This window comes from Hoplias malabaricus, chromosome 12, assembly GCF_029633855.1.
Source record: "Hoplias malabaricus isolate fHopMal1 chromosome 12, fHopMal1.hap1, whole genome shotgun sequence".
NCBI lineage: Eukaryota > Metazoa > Chordata > Actinopteri > Characiformes > Erythrinidae > Hoplias > Hoplias malabaricus.
In genome coordinates this window covers 38943142-38956583 of record NC_089811.1, presented here as the reverse complement: position 1 = coordinate 38956583, position 13442 = coordinate 38943142, and the positions used below count along the sequence as shown (strand labels likewise).

Here is a 13442-nt window from a genome sequence, read left to right as displayed (position 1 = left end):
GAAGATTATAAAGCTGGAAGCTCACCTTGAAACTGGAACACGACTGCTCCTTTCACTTCTGTCTGTGTTTTTAAACCTACTGTGACTATGCATTTAGAAAGGGCTTTGTGTTTAAAATGATCATCTTTCAGGATTATCATTATCTTTGTAGATAATTTTGAGGTTTGGTCAAAGCACTAACGAACAATTAGTCCGGCTAACGAGTGTCATCATTCTCCAGGATTCCTGAGTGAGATTTGGTCTTAGCTGAGACATCTGGGGAAGTGTTGTTTTCTTATGTTAAAAAGACAATTAATTAATTAATAATGTGGCATCTCTTCCAATAAAAAAGGCATTATTGCGCAGTGGAGATGATAGCTGTGTAGAGGGCTTTGAAGTGGGTCGTGTTTGTCTAATGGGTATCTCTTGGTGTCTTTATAAACAAAGGTTTTTATTTTTTTACTTTTTTCTCTCCTTCTAAATACTGTGTAATGTATTCAAAAAGCTGTGTATAGTGATAAACAGGTGATTTTATAATATTGTTGTCTTTAACACACTAATACTAATTTCTGATCTATTTATATTTTCAGTACATTGTTTTAAATAATTAAAATATAAAGTTTAAAAAGCCTGTATACAGTGGGGTCTAGAAATAATTGAACAATGACCCAATTTTCATCATTTATCTAGGGCTGTCCCACACTGTGTTTTATCAGGGCTCAACACTGCAGTATGCGATATTACTGTTCCAAATGACTTAATTCATCCTGATTCTAGAGCTACACTCCTCACTGTCGCCTGGAACCGGCCCGAACTGTTCCTTTAGAGGCTGCTCCATGACTCGGTGCTGGAGGCAGTGGGGCTTCGATTGTTGGATTATAGGAAGCTCAATGAGACTCAGATTCACATTTCTTTGTTTCCCAGTGACTTTTCTGGTACAGATTTTGCTCATTGCCTCGTCTGAGTCGCCTGGCTCTCACTGTTCATTTGGTTGAAAGCTGAAATGCTCCAAAACTGGGGACGCTGCAGTTGGTTTGTCCATTTTGTAAAACGAAGACTCAGCCGTTCAGCTGCAGTTCAGAGGGAACAATCACGCTTATACCTTTTTTTTTTTTTTTTTTACGATATTTTAAACTAATTTATTTAACATTCATTACACACACCCCAAAGTGTAAAACAAGAAAGACCTTCCAAAAAGAAAGAGAAAACATATATACATTGGAGTGGACATGGTTCTTGCCATTCTTTCCGGTTGGCTCGTCAAAAGCGTCGTATTAACGTGTTGCGGTTATTGCGACAGAAATTTGCTCTGCGTTCAAAGTCATGTGGAGGTGGTTTGAGGTAAAAAAAATATCAATGTTCTATATATATTTTATACAATGTCAGAACCTTGGTAAGTTACAGTTGTTTACAAAATTAGCAGATATTTACACATTTATTTGTTGTTTCTTCTGAATGTTTGAAATTGTTAGATTTGAACGAAAGTAAAATGTTATATATAATAATTATTTTAGTTGTTACATTTAATTACAAAGTAGATAAGAAATTATAATATTAATTGAATCAAATTAATATTAATGTAACATTTATCTTGTTGTAATATTGTGTTCTGGAAATTAATAAAAGTATTTTTCAGTGTTTTCACTAAGAATATCATTATCGTCAAAAATATCTTGAAATATCATGATATTATTTTAGGGCCATATCGCCCAACCCTCCTATGGACCAGGCCAAATTCTGACATTCATCCCTTGATGGTTGCCAGCTGCCGTCAGTTCCTGCTGGTTTGTGGGGTGTTATGTCTTCAGGTTTGCCTGCAGTAAGTGAAAATCATGCTCAGTTCTGTTAAGGTCAGATGTCTGAATTGGCTGTTGAAAGATACACCATTTCTGTGCATTAAGAAGCTGGTTTGTTGCTTTGACAGTACCCTTTTTAGCCGTATATGCCCATGCCATAACACAGCCTCCACCATGTGTGACCAATAATGTTATGAAACTACTCATCAGAGTTACCAAATTTACTTACCAAATTGCATTTCAGGCTGTGTAATATTTTTCCCCCAAGAAGAAAAAGGACTGATTATTTGGCACTCTGTACTTTTGATGTAATTTGGTTAGAAATTAATTTTAATATTCAGTCCTGCTCTTCAGTGTTATTTATGAAGAGGATTCGCATCTGTGCGTTTAGAGCACTGGTGTATGAATCAGATTCAGCAGCTGCATAGAGTAGGCGCTTGGCCAGGCTTGTGTCAGACAGTTCCTGTTTCTTGCACTACTAGCATTAAAACTCTTCTGGGCCCTCATGTTCCCTCAGGAATGTGTCTTTGTTCCACGCAGTGTAGTTTTTCTTGTAATTTGTTACCTTCATTCATTCATTGTCGGTAAGTCCTTATCCAGTTCAGGGTCGCGGTGGGTCCGGAGCCTAACCAGAATCACTGGGCGTAAGGCGGGAATACACCTTGGAGGGGGCGCCAGTCCTTCACAGGGCGACACACAAACGGACACTTCTGAGTCGCCAATCCACCTACCAACGTGTGTTTTTGGAGTGTGGGAGGAAAACGGAGCACCCGGAGGAAACCCACACAGACACAGAGAGAACACACCACACTCCTCAAAGACAGTCACCCGGAGGAAACCCACGCAGACACAGGGAGAACACACCACACCTCACAGACAGTCACCCGGAGGAAACCCACGCAGCCACAGGGAGAACACACACCACTCCTCACAGACAGTCACCCGGAGGAAACCCACGCAGACACAGGGAGAACACACCACACTCTTCACAGACAGTCACCCGGAGGAAACCCACGCAGACACAGGGAGAACACACCACACTCCTCAAAGACAGTCACCCGGAGGACATCCACGCAGACACAGGGAGAACACACCACACTCCTCACAGACAGTCACCCGGAGGAAACCCACGCAGCCACAGGGAGAACACACCACACTCCTCACAGACAGTCACCCGGAGGAAACCCACGCAGACACAGAGAGAACACACCGCACTCCTCACAGACAGTCACCCGGAGGAAACCCACGCAGACAAAGGGAGAACACACCACACTCCTCACAGACAGTCACCCGGAGGAAACCCACGCAGCCACAGGGAGAACACACCACACTCCTCACAGACAGTCATCCGGAGGAAACCCACGCAGCCACAGGGAGAACACACCACACTCCTCACAGACAGTCACCCGGAGGAAACCCACGCAGACACAGGGAGAACACACCACACTCCTCACAGACAGTCACCCGGAGGAAACCCACGCAGACACAGGGAGAACACACCACACTCCTCACAGACAGTCACCCGGAGGAAACCCACGCAGACACAGGGAGAACACACCACACTCCTCACAGACAGTCACCCGGAGGAAACCCACGCAGACACAGGGAGAACACACCACACTCCTCACAGACAGTCACCCGGAGGAAACCCACGCAGACACAGGGAGAACACACCACACTCCTCACAGACAGTCACCCGGAGCGGGACTCGAACCCACAACCTCCAGGACCCTGTGACAGAGACACTACCTGCTGCACCACTGTGCCGTTCTATAGCTTTGCATAATACAGGTATTTGTGTTAATGAGCCAATCCAGGTCTAATCCTGACTCAGCTTTAGCCATACAAAGACTTAAGAAGGAGATTTGTGTAGTCAGTATACCCCTGGTTCTATAAATGTCACTGTGTGCTGCTGATTAGGACCCGTTCTGACGTCAAAGAGCAGACTTATTAAGCAGGTTGTTTGGGCACTGAATGGGAAAGCATGCTGTGAAGGCAGTTATAAATAGTCAGCGAGAGAAAACCTTGAGGAAAAACGAGACTGCAAGTCACATGCATGCACGTACACAGCTGAAATCGTATTTGGCACACGAATGAAAACACAAACGCACTATGAACAATGGCATGTTCAGTCTTTCCACACAATCATTTGAGGAAATGCTCGATCCACATAATACAAGCCCATTCTCTGTTCTCCCAAAAGATTTTGCCCCCCCCCCCCCAACAGACACATCTTGTCTGGGTCACCCCTCCCCTCCCCCATCCCCTATTTCAGTGTGTGTTTGGAGCTGCGTCATGCATGCGTCACCCAGCCCCTCCATTCATGAAATGTGTGACGCAGGCAGCACTAGCTTACTGCCGCCCACTCTTTCACGCTGAAACTGCAGGCGCTTTCACTCTCTTGCGCTCTCTCCTCCCTAACTCTCTCCCTCCCTCCATCCCTCCCACCATTGGCTGCTGTTCTTCGGCTCTCTGCTGAAGAAGGACCATGCATCCCTGCTCCTTCAGCGGTGAGTAATCTGCTGCGGCGCTGTTTGCTTTGTATTTATGTTTGTGTGTTTTAGAGCAGCGTTAGTCCGCGGGGACCACAGCATTACACATTTTATTCCTGTTTTATTCACTCGACAATTTCTCAGATAACTGCCATGCTGTTCGCAGGGTTAAAAGAGGAATGTCAGAGCAGAGAGATATTTAAGCAGGAGGATTTCACAAGCAGTATTTAAAATGCATGAACAGTAAGATCTCGCTCTTTTGAGAAATGCATCAGATTCCTTCCACCGCTCTGTATGTATCTGCTGTTGAAGATGTGTCTCTCCACTGACTCCTTATTTTCAAAATCTTTAAACTCTGGGTGTCCATGTGCATAGAGCGCAGAGCCGGTAGCTTCATCTGTGTGTGTGTGTGAGAGAGAGAGAGACTCTGCTATATTTGGCTCAGCTGGTGATGCTGAGGTTTGATGCAGTAGTTCTCTTCTCACTGCCCTCTACTGAAGGACAGGCAAGTGGAGCAGGCAAGGGTACAACGCATTACAGCCCCAGCACATAAATAGATACATACATCACTGCTGTCTGTGTGGAAAGGGGAGCTGATGTGTTGTGGGTTGTTTTATTTTCTTTTTATTTATTTATTTATTTATTTATTATTATTATTATTTAATTTTCTTTCTCTCTATTTTTTTCTGATCTTTTTCTGTATCTCTTTTCTTGCTCATGTCTGATTTCTATTTCTCTCTCTCTCTCTCTCTCTCTCTCTCGCTGTCCCCCCTCCATTTCTGACATGGTGGAGTGCAGCTTGGTTCATCTCTGCCTCCGCTGCTAAGCATGTTTATATAATGTTGTTCTGGGCAGCAGGCGGTTTAGAGAGGAGAGACAGCGAGAGAGAGACACAGCCTGAATGAATACAGCTTTAGGACTGTAAATATTAAGCTTGCAAAATATATGATTTATTTATCATTGGAATATTGGCCTGTTCTGCTTTTGTAGAGGGCTGTTTTATTCTGATGAGCCCTCCTTTAAAACACAAGCTTATAGCAGTTCTAACGTATCCCCGTAAAGTATGATATATTCTCTGTGCTGCACTGCCCTGGCAGATAGGAAGCTGTAGTATTATCAAGTTCCAGTATCCCCCCGACACACACACACACATTCTCACAAAAGACTATCTTCAGCTCTAGTCCTGCTGCTAATGGACACATCCATGTGAGGTATTGATTCTTCTGTGTTTAAGGGCTCAAGCAGCCCAGGAAAGGTGGGGTGATGGAGCAAGAGAGTGGAAGACAAATCAGAACCTCCTGTGGTCTGAATAAATGGCTGGTGTGGAGCTCATGGGATTGTGTGTGTGTGTGTTGGTTTGCATCTCCAGTCCCTCTGTGTGTTGTCTCCAGCACACACACACACTTTTTTTCCCTCTCTCTCTCTCTCTCTCTCTCATCCTAATACGTGTCAGAAGTAGCATTCTGTGATGTTCCTTGCTCATCAACACGGCAGCTTTTATGTGTGTGTTGGTTTAAAAGCTCAGGACCGATTGTTAAAACTGGAGCAGCTGGTCAGCTGTGTCTCTTCTCCTCCTCCTCCTCCTCCTCCTCTCATCCCCCTCCGTCTCTACGAGCCCCTCCTTCCCTTGCTCCCTCACTCGCGGCACTCTTCAAATGGAGCCGGCTCCTCTTGTGTCCTTTGTAGTTGCTCTGGGATCTTTTCCCATTCGTGCTGCTCTCGTATCAGGCTGGTAGCAGCACTTGCCCCCTTTTTTTTATAATCTTCATTGCCTCTGTTTTCCTTTCTTTTGCTTTCCCTTTCGCTGTGGTTGCAATACCTTAAACACCCGAGACGGTCCTTCCCTCACTCTCACCGTTTTTCAAAAAGCATAGAGCATATTTGCCTCGTTGTTTACTTTGTTGTGTCCGAAGAGCACTGGAGCTGTACTTCAGTGAAGTAAACTATTGTTCCATCCTCTGACTAGAGGCTTAGGCCTGGGCTAAAGACTGTTATTACACTGTTTTGGTGTTTTGAAGGGGTTGGATGGGACTTCATGCCAGACAGCTGTACTCTTGCTGCAGTTCCTGGACCATTTCTTTATTTCTGGGTCTTTCTCCATCTTGCTCTTTCTTCCCACATCAAAGAATGCGTGGGACTAGATGAATGGGGGTGGACTTCGTGGGCACTAAGTAAACACATTTTCGGAGCAAAGAGCACGACCCAGTTGCCATTAATTTTTGATCTGTTTTCACACGGTCGATGGTGAAGAACTGTGAGTGTAACACTAATGTTCGTGAGGGTTTAATTAAGCCTCGTTTCCTGAGGAATGATGTTGGAACGGTATATACATCGAGCTGCATTCCTCCTTTCCAGTTTGTGTTGGTGCGGTCTTATTTTAGAGCACTGCAGCATCACTGCTTATGTGACTCATAGCACTCACTGCCCACTAACCACGTTCACTCTCGTTTACATTCGGCTTCCCGTTAATGCCTCCATCTTGGTGAGGCATGTGTTTGTGTGTATGTATGTGTCAGTTCAGATTTCTGTAGCGATCTCAAATATCTGGACTTTAATTATGGATAAAGATGACAGTGGTTTGCTGAAGTCTGAGACTGCACTCCATTTATTAGGGTTTCTGATTGAAGAGGTAAAATGGCCGTTAAGAAGAATCTTATCCTATTTAAATGTTATATTTATAATGAGCAAAATATGACAGGAAATGCAACAATATTGGTATAAACCTAGCTCTTTATTACATTTTGTATTATTTTTTTTTTCCCCCGGGGGTGGTTCAGAAATGTGTCCATGCGTCTTGTAAACATCTCTGAAGTTCAGTCGTAGAAACTGGTTTTTTTTTTCTACTTGTAATTCACGTAAAATCTCTGTTGCTAAGTTTGACTCATTACTCAAACCACCCTAACTCCACGTATTAACAATTTAATTTTGGCGTTTTTGCACCGAGTGTCTGAGTTTTGTGTGAACCACCTCCTGAAATGTATAAACAGTTCATATGACAGTGACGTTTCTGCTGTTGTACCAGGATTATATGGTACTTAAGAGTCCAATTTCACCGTATATTTAAATCATTTTTTTTCCTAAATTCAGGTTTGAAAAATTACTGTTTTCACATTTTCGTTTACACAATGGAACAATTGCAGTCTGGGGGGGAAAATATATATATATTTTTTTTTTTTTCTGGAAAATAAATAAAGCAATTAATAATGTACTAATTATTAGTAAAGTAATTTCTGATACTACCAGGCATCATCGTCATGTTATCGTTGTTGTTTGTATTCTAATGTCAAGATTACTGTTTAATTATAGTTCATCTTATGAACAGTAAAAAGTACGTAGACAAATAAAAAATGGAGCCGAGTTCAGGACAATGGCGCTCCCTCACCTTAGGCTTATATTCTCATATTTGAGCGTGGGGGGGCATCATCATGAGTTGATGACATTGTTTAACTGATTTGCAGAATGTGACGTGTCACCATACTTTGGGACAGTAACATGTCATCTGTGTCTTTAGCAACTGGCCATGATAAAAATGCTATTTTGATAAATATAATAAAATAAAAATGTGAACGTTTTAAGCAGGATGTTATATCTCGTTGTTACAGAGCAGTAAACAGGCAGTACAAGTTGTAACAGGTGGTGAAGTTGATAGTTTCACTTTAACACAGTTCCAGGGTCCTGGGGTTGTGGCTTCAAACCCTGCCTCAGTTCACTGTCTCTGAGGAGTTTGATGTGTTCTCCCTGTGTCTGCATGGGTTTCCTCCAGATGTTTCAGTTTCCTCCCATTGTCCAAAAGCACATCGATAGGCGGATTGGTGACTTGAAAGTGTCCACAGGTGTGACTTTGTGAGTGACAGGGTGAATGTGTGTCTGTGTAAGTGTGTGTGAAGCCTTGTGATGGACCGGTGCCCTGTCCGAGGTGTGCTCCTGCTCTGAGCTCTGATTCAGGGTGGGCTCTGGATCCACAGTAACCCTGAACAGGATAAAGCTGTTACAGAAATTGAATGAGTGAGTGAATGAATGAATAACTAAAACTAATGTTTAATTGGTGTGCCATGTTTTTACAAAAAAAGGATTTCAATTAATTTTCTTTCTAAATGTGTTTAGAAACATCCATTTGATTTAATATTTTTTTCTTATTAAGATATAACTCCCATGTCTCGTGTACATTTACAGCCTTTTTAACAAATTAAAGGTAAAAACACAAATACATTCAGTGCTTTCGCTCCTGCAGAGTCGAATGCAGCGTCATTCCTCAGCTAATACTCATGTATTTAGGCCACTCATATCCCTCTGTATGCTTCTAATTTTAGTAACAGCCTGAAGTAAACAGTGTCACGAAACGGCACAGTGGAGTTGGAATGTGCTTAACCTGCTTGCAGAGCAAGAATTACTGCACTTCACTTACTCACTCCAGAGCAGCTTGTCAAAGCCAAGTGTACGTGGGAACAGTTTGTTTGTTGTCTGTGCCAGGTGCAGCTCAGGGACGGGCTCCTTTTGTCATGTGACTGAAACTTCATGAAATGAGAAGAAGATTAGTGCCTCTTCTGAAATGTAGCAGACCAGACACTGCTGTTAACATTTTTTTAATCCTTTAAGATTATTCATTCGTTGTCTGTAAGCGCTTTTCTAATTCAGGGTCGCGGTGCATCCAGAGCATACCCGGAATCACTTGGTGCAAGGCAGGAAGACACCCTGAAGGGGGCGCCAGTCCTTCACAGGGCGACACACACTCGCACTTACGAACACTTTTGAGTTGCCAATCTAGCTACCAACGTGTGTTTTTGGAGCGTGGGAGGAAACCGGAGCACCCGGAGGAAACTCATGCAGACACAGAGAGAACACACCACACTCCTCACAGACAGTCACCCGGAGGAAACTCATGCAGACACAGAGAGAACACTTCACACTCCTCACAGACAATCACCTAGAGGAAACCCACGCAGACACAGGGAGAACACACCACACTCCTCACAGACAATCACCCAGAGGAAACCCACGCAGACACAGGGAGATCACACCACACTCCTCACAGACAGTCACCCGGAGGAAACCCACGCAGACACAGGGAGATCACACCACACTCCTCACAGACAGTCACCTGGAGGAAACCCACGCAGACACAGGGAGAACACACCACACTCCTCACAGACAATCACCCGGAGGAAACCCACTCAGACACAGGGAGAGCACACCACACTCCTCACAGACAGTCACCCTGTGGAAACCCACGCAGACACAGAGAGAACACACCACACTCCTCACAGACAGTCACCCGGAGCGGGACTCGAACCCACAACCTCCAGGACCCTGGAGCTGTGACTGAGACGCTACCTGCTGCACCACTGTGCCGTCCACTTTAACGTTATAAATTTTGAACATATGAATTGCCAGATCTTTTTTAATTCCTCTGGGCACTCTAGTGTAGACTACACTGTAGGCTTCTCTACCCACACCCACTCTACCATCTCAGGTTTCAGAGTAAGAGACTCCCATCATGAGACATTTGCACGGAGGCATCTGTTCTTTTAAGCTATCGGTGGTGATACTGAAAACTCATAACATAAATCAAACTAAACCTGGGCTCTTCTTTTGTTTTTATCCAGTCTTAACACGTCCTTTACATCCCTGATATCGCTGACGTTCTGGACCGCAGACTAAAGAATGCTAGTAGGGAGAACCCTACCTCTGGTTTGTGTCCTCGTCATTGGTCTTTTCTAATTTGTCCTCAGCGCTGTGGCACACAACCTGTGCATTGAGCATTGCCACTGATTTTTGTGTGAGCGTACAGGGAAGTGTACAAATTATCACAATTTGATTTGTTTTAGTTATTTATTTATGTGTTTTTTAAGATTGGGTTTGAGCAGATAGGTCTAAGAAGGAGTGCTTTTAGGAATATCACCTTCTGAACAGTGGCCAGGTCATTTTCTCTCAGCACTGCATTGAACTCTGTTTACTGTGTCTACTCCTGCTCCGCTCAGAACAGATTATAGGTTTACCTGCCTGCCTTAGTTCAGAGCCCTGGGGGAGGAGGAGAAAGAGGGAGAGGGAGAGAGAGAGAGAGTGCGAGAGTGAAAGAGTACTAAAGCAGGTTTACACATGGACCCAAAGTTCAATCTGCAGATCAGCGGACAGGAGAAAATGAAAGCCCAGTGCTGTGATGACAAGTCCAGGAAGGAGTGTGTATTGCTGGGAATCTTGTAATGGACGTCACTTACTGAAAGACTGGAGCAGTGAATTGATGGAAATTTTTACTGAGGCTGTGTGGATTGCACATTAAAACATGGCACTCAGCAACAAAAAGGTACTGTCTTTCATTGTGGTAGACAGGACACAACGGCAGTCTTTACTGAGTTCAATTGATTCAGATGTATATAATAAAATGTTCAAGGTCTTTGCAGAGCAGGTCGATTATTTATCTTTGACTATTTTCAATTTTAGTTTAAGACTTTTGACTGAATGTGTTTGAGTTTTGTATTTGTTAATGAAGTGTTAACTGATGTATATTATGTGAAATATCCAGTAAATTATGTCCAAGTTTAGACTGTGATCACTATTTTTAATATGGGTTTTAATCACTTTAACTCTACCATTTGTATCAAACTAAGCGTCTGGGGTCATGACACTTATACATCGCTAAAATAAACTACATCTACAACTAAAAACAGATTACAACAGTAAGAGTTGATGTTTGAAGGCTAGCTTTTGACCTAAATTTTATACCCAGTGCTGTGCACACATTTTAGACACCAGAGATTACAATTTAAAAAGCTATGTATCTGAGCAGTAAGTGTTTATTTGCTAAAAAACAAACAACAAGTAACGCCCCTCATTAGAATAAACCCAATCACATTCCTCCAGTGTGATCCTCTGTGTGTGAATGTGTTTAACTCTGTCCAAGTGTCTCCTCGTGGAGTGTGTATTATTTGAGGTGATCATCCAGTGCCTAGTTTTAGTGGTGAATCAATAATGATTTTAAATAATGTGTGCTGTGGATTTAACAAATTCATGTAAATCAAGGAGAATCTGAACAAAACACTGTTCTTCAAACTCACTCTCACCTACTGCTTTATAGAGAAACATTATCTTATATTTCTGATGTGTTTTATATTATTATTAGTCTGTGTTTACTGTGATTATATAGAACTTTATACCAGCCCCACACTCACTGAGGAGGCACTAGTTTAAATATATATCACTATCTTAGGGCCTCAGACTTCTGCACAGTGCTGTGTGTTATCTTCACATTCTCCAATACTTTAATGAAAATACTACAAATCTACAGAAATACTATATATTACATTCACACAGTGTGTGTATATATATAATGTATACACTGGGGTGTTTTTAGCAATGACTTACAGTGTGAATAAAGTGATGATGGTGCTCAGGTGCTGCAGGAACCTGCTGCAGCTAATTGGCGGCGTGAGTCGTGCTGAGTGATTGAGTGCCTCCTTTCATCTGTCAGTCAGCAGCTCAGCGTGTGACTGGCTGCGAGGGGCGAGCAGGAGCTGGCCTCCAAGCTGCCGGGTCAGACTGATTTCTGTGCGAAAGGGTGGCGAGAGAATGTGTGACTGTACGCAAGAGCGAGAACAGTGGAATCAGAACGCTGGTGGTATGAAAAGATGGAGAGAGGGAGAGGGTGTCAGGCAGACAGAAAGAGGGAGCATGGCTCTTTGTCGGAGGCTAAATTGGCTCTTTGTTGCCGCAGCAGCTGGTCCCTCTGGAGCGGCCACCCCCCGTCCTGACCCCCCAGGCCTGCAGCTAATGAGACCAAGAGTTATGGGGACACAGATGCTGTGTGTGTGTGTGTGTGTGTTTGAGGGGGTTTATGGTGCGCTATAGATTAATGAGAGCATATGTTTCTCCTGGAGTGTGTTTGCTTGATTAAGATGTCTTATTCTGGCTTTTTTATGGGTGCATTTATAAAGTCAGTGTGTGTAATATGGGTGTAGTTAAGAATATCAGGACAATAGAACATTTGTAACCTTGACGTGTGATCAGTCAATCTACGTGTCCTATCTGTCTGTCTGTCTGTCTGTCTCTCTCTCTCACACACACTGTGTGTGTGTGTGTGTTGGCACCATATGCGTGATACATTTTGTTTTTGTTTGGCACAGTATTGTTTATTGGCACTGATTGTAGTGCCTTCTGTATCAGTGGGATTAATTGTTCTTGTCTAATGAGTAAGTGTGTGTGTGTGTGTGTGTGTGCTCGGAGTGGGTGTACAAGTTCAGCAACCAAATCAGCCAGCCCCACCAGCTGCTCCATCCCTAGTGTATATCCCTGCTTTTGAGGTCAAGATTAGGTTCAGCCTTTGATATTTTGTGTGTTCAAATAACTAGGGATGTACCGATTTTGAATTTTTGGAGCCGATACGATAATCGCTACCGATATTAATAACCGATAATTTTATCTTTTTGTAATTAAAACAAATTCACATAGGATTAATGCAGAACAAATACTTATAGTGGGTTGTCATAGGACAAGCCTTTTCGTCAGTGTAAAGCGGCTCAGAGCGAGTGAGAGGGAGTGTGTTTGAGCGAGTGTTTGTAATCGTTTGTCGTGGTGTTTCAGTAATAAATTCAGATGCTGAATGACTATCTATTTTCATGTATTTTATATAAGAAGGGCCCCCCCCTCACTGTGGTTGTAGTTGATCATTGTCTTTTAACTTGGTGTGTGTGTGTGTGTGTTTACACCGCTATTTGTGTGTACTGAGTGTTGCTGATATTTTAAATTAGTTTTCACCACAGACAAATGTTATCAAAGCCTCAAAGTCATCGATTGTTACATCAGCTGAAATTCCAGTTCCGATAACGATAACTACAAAAATCCACATATCAGCAAACAATATATCAGCTGCCTATATATCGTGCATCTCTATAAATTACATGTTTTAATTGAACATGAACTGGTTTGGAACAGAAAAACAAAGCCTTGCGAGGTGCATATGATCAGGTTTTACGGAGGCATTATTAAATACATTTGTAATCATAACTGTAATTTAAATCTGTTTAACCTGCATGGAAGCCTAGTTTGGACATGCGTCCAGTTCTAATTAAATATTTGTATGTTTTATATTAAAACTGCATCCAAAAAGAGATCATGTGATGCTGTATTTTTTTTTTTTCTCCACACATTTTTAAACACACATTAAATCTAATGTGTGTGTGTG

At 42.8% G+C, this 13442-nt stretch overlaps 1 protein-coding gene across 3 annotated transcripts in view; it reads left to right on the top strand.

Annotated features, from left to right (window-relative positions):
• The window catches only part of si:ch211-45c16.2 (mitogen-activated protein kinase kinase kinase 13), a 55911-nt gene that overhangs the window by 16041 nt on the left and 26428 nt on the right, over positions 1-13442 (top strand). Inside the window, exon 1 of one of the 3 annotated variants that reach the window (XM_066686473.1) lies at positions 4173-4285. The exons of the other annotated variants lie outside the window; for them this stretch is intronic. The gene's annotated coding sequence lies outside the window, so the exon portion shown is untranslated. Of the gene's footprint in view, positions 1-4172; positions 4286-13442 lie in introns of those variants that run through there. 3 annotated transcript variants of the gene reach the window in all.